Source organism: Elephantulus edwardii, unplaced genomic scaffold (genome assembly GCF_000299155.1).
Source record: "Elephantulus edwardii isolate Elephantulus edwardi_28Jun2011 unplaced genomic scaffold, EleEdw1.0 scaffold00223, whole genome shotgun sequence".
Classification (NCBI taxonomy): domain Eukaryota; kingdom Metazoa; phylum Chordata; class Mammalia; order Macroscelidea; family Macroscelididae; genus Elephantulus; species Elephantulus edwardii.
This window is the reverse complement of record NW_006399973.1, coordinates 3,374,216-3,379,859: the sequence shown is the minus strand read 5'-3', so window position 1 is coordinate 3,379,859 and position 5,644 is coordinate 3,374,216. Positions and strand designations below refer to the sequence as shown.

Below are 5,644 nucleotides of genomic sequence, written 5' to 3'. Positions count from 1 at the left end.
GAAGAAGAAGAAGAAGAAGAAGAAGAAGAAGAAGAAGAAGAAGAAGAAGAAGAAGAAGAAGAAGTCGTCATCAAAACCCTTGTTTGCTTAAGACAAAATCAGTTACTATTTCTGCAGTCAAGAACCATAACTGAGTTTCTCTTGAAACTTGGTGTTGATATCTTCTGCTAATGGTAGCCTTTTCCTTTTTGCTTGAAGAACCTTAGGGTCTTTCTTTCATAGTGTCACCATGAGTCATCTATGACTCGATAGCACTTAACAACAATAACAACAATGTAGAGAGAGCTCTGTTCACCTAGTGGATAGAAAGTTATGCTACCAAGCCAAAAGTGGGTGATTTTAATCTGTAGCCCTCAGGCCTTGCTCTAATTGTTTTTGGTCAAACATTCTTCGAAGGGAATAGCACTGGTCTGTCTATTTCCTGTACAGAGGTAAATCGTGGTTACTGTGATGCTAAATACTGTGACACTGATGTGTCCATGGTGTACAGTGTTTAGGGGAGCTCCCTGATTAAAACAAACTTGGAAGCAGGAGTGGTATCCACTTCTGAAATAGCTTGCCTCTGGAAACTCTATGAACTTGGAGAAACGATGAAAGTTATTCAAGGTTTCAGGTCTTTTGTTTTTAAGGTTACTATGAATTGTCTACGACTCAACAGCACTAACAACAACAACAACAGTAATAATAACAGGGGCATAGTTTGTAGTGAATTGCATTGCTAACCCAAAGGTTAGCAAGGTGTGTCTCCAGTGCTTCAAATGCACCAGCCACTCTTAGAGATGGATGGTCTTTTCCTACTGCAATCTACAGCCTTGGAAACTCAATGAAGAGTCACTGTAAGTTGGAACTGATTCTTCAGCAGTGAGGGTTTTTTTTTTGTTTTTTGTTTATTTTATTATTTTTTGGTGTGTACCGTCAAATCAGATCTGACTGGCGCAGGAGTAGATTGTCCCTCCTTCTTCTGCAGAGCATCTGGTGGATTCGAACCATGCACCTCTGGAATTGCAGTGCAGCTTCTTGCCACTAGGCCACCAGAGCTTTAGCAGTGAGTTTTTAAATTTTTCTTTTATAATTTAGAAAGAGATATATTTCTCTCTCCTTCCCTCCACCTGCTTTTCTTAATTTCCTCCCAACCCCATGTTTATCCTGTTTTAAAGCAGTGGCACTATGCAGTATTTTTCTTTTTGTAACTGAGATATTTCACTCAACATAATGTCCTCCAGGGTCACCCATTTTGTATAATATTTCATGAGTTCCTTGTTTTTCAGTGCTGCAGTACTGTATTTTTCAGTGCTGTAGTATTCCATTGTGTGAATATACCACAGCTTCTCTATCCATTCTATTGTTGATGGGCACCTGGGTTGCTTCCACCTCTTTGCTATTGTGAACAATACAGCAATAAACATGAGTATACACTCTCCTTTTCTAGTCCCACTTCTATTCTCTTTCTTCCTTATTTTCATTTAATCATCATTTACTTGCAACATTCTTTTTCTTTTTGCCAAACTTTTTTATTTAGTATTCTGTAGTTGTTTAACACACACTTAAATGGTCTTACTGGGGGAAGGGGAAGGGGAGACTCTTGCAGATGCCCAAGGAAATGTCAGAAAGGCGATATATGGCCAGCATTGTCCATGTGCTTTTTTGGGCTTACTGAGTGAATAGCACTTTCCTTATGTAAGCAGCTGTTCTCAGGTTTTTCACACCGAGAACACTGAGATTTCAGTCTGAAGACACTCTGAAATCTTAAAGAGTAGCAAACCCAACCGCCCTTCTATGTTATCCATCTAGCTTGTTTATATAGGCAGAATGAGTCATCTGTCCATTTTAGAGGGCTAGATGTCTGTGAAAAATCTTAGTATTGCTTGTCTCATCTACCAGGATACTCAAATAGAAAGTGGCCTTCAGGAACAGTTAATGAGAATTATAACACTAGTACACAAGGCAAGTCTTACACATTTAGCATTTGCTTGTTGAAAGCAGAGTCATAAAAGCAAATTAAAATTAAACATATTTACTGCTTTTCCTCACAAGAACATAAAAATTATGGAGAAGAACTTAACAGGAAATTTTAAAAAGCAATACAACTTTTTCCTTTCAATAGTCCTTGGGTAGTTATGACAGAATAAGTTCCACTTTTTGTTTGTTTCATTGAACAAGGATTTTGGTCCAAAGTTTTATTTGGTTTTATTATTTGCTTCTGCCTCTCCCTCTATCAGATCAGCTTCCTCTGTGGCCACCACATCTTGGTGCTCTGGGCTTGAACTGCTGTAGGAATCACGTGGAGGAGGGTACCCCTTCCCACAGAAGGAGGAAGCCCTCGTTCTTGTCTGCCGACCCGATCACAGCCACTTGAGTAGAGATCACTTCGGCTGCTTGAGTAACTGTCTTAACTTTCATCATATCTGTTTCATGAGCTACTGCAATCATCATGGGACTGCTGCCACCATAGGATGGCAGGGAACCTCGTGTAGGTGGAGCACTACGTGAGTTACCACAACTCTCATAGGAATCTCTGTAGGAGCCTCCACTTGGATGATCTGAGTAATCATGATCACGACCATAGCCATCTCTATCACTATAGCCTCTGGATGGATTGTCATCACGTGAACTGGAATGACCATAATCACGATACGTGTAATCTCTTGGTGGTGGTGCATAATCTCTTGTATCCCTAGAATTTGGGTAATCTCTCCTTGAATAACTATCTTCAGTAGAATATCCATCGTCTCTTGGGGACAAAGAAACATCTCTACATGAAGGTAAGGGTTCTCTTCTTGGTGGACCTCCATAACTGCCTCTTTCACCCATTCCACTGCTGCTTCAAGCTGGTCCTGAAGGGGCTGATCTTTTAGGAGGAGCCCTCCACTTCGTGGTTGTGGTCCACTTTTCACTGGCAGTGGTCCCCGAGAAGAATTCATGTTAAAGTTCATAGAATAGCCACCATCATCCATGTGACCCCCACGTGAACGGGGTCCCCTGGTTCCTCCACTTTCTCCTCTTCCACCTTGAAGACCTCTTGGAGGACCTCTGCTTCTTGGAGGTGGAGGGAGTTCACACCTATCACTTTCAAATGTTGGTTTAGTGGCTTGTTCCACTTTGATAGCCTTTTCATCCGAAGACTTTGCATTCATATCTCTGGCTGCATCTTTGGCATCTGGTGGGCTTTCAAAGGTGACAAAAGCAAATCCTCTTGATTTGTTTGTTGCTTGGTCTTTCATCAAGAGCACTTCTATAATTCGTCCATATTTACCAAATACAGCTTCCAGAACTTTCTCATATGTTTCTGTATTGAGCCCTCCAATGAAGAGCTTTCCTGGAGGATCAGCTTCAACCATTTTCCCCTGGGGGTGTGTATTGCAAACCAGATGACTGTTCCAAGCTCCCTTGAAGCTCGCTGACTGGCGGTTTGATAAGGCTCGGCACCAGGGTCCCCGCTGCTGGGTATGAGGACAAGAAGGAGAAGCTGCTTGCATTGCTGCACAACCCACTTGCAACATTCTTAAGGCAAGAAATTGAGGGGCTGACTGATTAATTAGAGACATTCTTAGACTGACTCATTTTGACCTCAAGGAAAATATGTTCTACTGCTGGAAAGAAAGCTGTGGTTTATCTAATTGCTTATCAAAAACAAAGACATTTTTATCAGGTATCTTCTATGAACTGAGAACCTTCTGAGTATTCCCTCATCAGTCCTCTTCACAAGACTGTTGTAAAATCTTCAGGAGTCTCCGGTCCAAAGTGAGCTCCGCAGGGTCTGCTGGGGTGAGAGGAAAACTGACCGGGGTTAGTCTTTTCAAATTACTTGTATTTACTGTTATGTCCTTGGGTGGCATAAGCGAGTAATTATTCCACTACTTATTGAAAGGTTGGAAGTCTAAACACACTTCAGGGGAGCTACTACCAACTCAAATACAGGAGGTTTGAATCCACGAGCTCAGTAGGAGAAAGATGGACACTCTCCTCTCATGCAGTTATATCTTCTGAAAACCTGCTGAGGAGTCAGATATGAGTTAGTTCCAACAGCACATAACACACAACAACAACACAAGACATAGTATTTAATGATAACGACAGAGGTGTTTTAGGGAACACTAGGGGATTTGTAACTAGTGAGTTCAAAGGCCTCAAATCTTCAGAGGCCTGGATCCACTAACTGCTCCTCAAGGGAAAGATGGGAAATCTCCCTTTGTTGAGATCTACAGCCTCAGAAACCCAATAAATATTTAATTATGAGTCTAAAATGACTTAAAAGTAGCGATGGTTAAATGAGTGAGAGGAGCTTGGGAAGAAGGTCCTAATGTTTCATTTTCAAATGGTCACAACCAGTGAAAACCCTAGCTTAATTTTACTCTGATACACATGAGGTCACCATGAGTCAGAATTGACTCCAAGGCAGCTGACTTACACTTACGTTGTTGTTGTTAGGTGCCATCAAGTTGAGTACAACTCATAATGACCCTATGAAGAGTCACCCTGAACTCTGCCTTATCCTGTGTCTTCCTCATCACCTTGGACACACTATAGGAATATTTGAACACTAACATTTTCTAGAGAGATCCCAGCTCCTCCTAGCCTATATCTCAGAAATAATGTACTCAATCTGCCAGCTGCTGGTAGTGGTGCAGGTCAATGGCCTTCAGCTCTTATCCTCTCTGGAAATTGCCCTTGGCCGGAGAGTGGCCTTGTCGGCTGCTCAAGGCAGACTACATCTGTGATAGATTAAAGATGATCACACATGGTTTGATATTATTTCCATCGAGAAATAGTGTCATGTCTTTCCTCTGGACCTGAGCAGACTCTGTGAATGATTTGGCCAATGGAATGCAGCAATAGTAATTCTATGTGTAGGCCTGGGTCAATCCTGTGATACTAGCAGTTTATGTCTCTGAATTTGGTGAGCTTTCTAGGAGCCTTCAGCTGCTATATGAGACCAATTAACCTGGAAGTGTCATACATACAATTTTCCAATAATATGTATTAGGACTGCACTATTTTATTTTACTTACTTATTTATATCTGTTTTACTATCCATAAAGCTTATAGAACCTTCTAAGGAAGTAGTAGTAAAGTGTTGCTAAGTTGGAACCAACTTCCAATGGGTTTTCAGATGCTGTAAATCAAATGCTAGGAGACTGTGAATCTTTCTCCCTTGGAGCAGCTGGTGGGTTCAAACGAAATGCCTTAGCATTTTTTTTGGGTTAGCAGCACAATTCCTTATTACTAGGCCACCAAAGCTCCAGAGGAGTAATGGGAGATAAGAAAGGAAAAGTAGGTTGGGTAAGAATGTCAATGACAATGGTTTGGGGACAAAAAACAAAGACTTTTGTCCATGTGGTGTTAGCCTAAAAGATGATGCTTTTTTAGCCATTTCAGTTAGCCCCCTCTGGATTCCACCTATGTTAAACTGCAGATGCATGGTCTTGTAAATCATCAACAGCTGTGGGATTAGAATAAAAGATTTCTTCATATACTGGGCAACAAAACTTTTGGTGGCAAGAATTCAGGGAGACTGAAACCTGAAACCCTGTTGGCAAGACTGTTACACTGCTGTGGAGAAACTGTAACAAGGTATAAGCAGAGGAGCCCTGAGATAAAGGCCATAGTTAAACCGTGTTTGATGTTCTTGCCAGATGCTTGAAGG

At 41.4% G+C, this 5,644-nt stretch overlaps 1 pseudogene; it reads right to left on the bottom strand.

The window, feature by feature from the left end:
- Positions 1-2,215: 2,215 nt before the first annotated feature.
- Positions 2,216-3,338, bottom strand: LOC102869132 (annotated as a pseudogene).
- Positions 3,339-5,644: the final 2,306 nt, after the last annotated feature.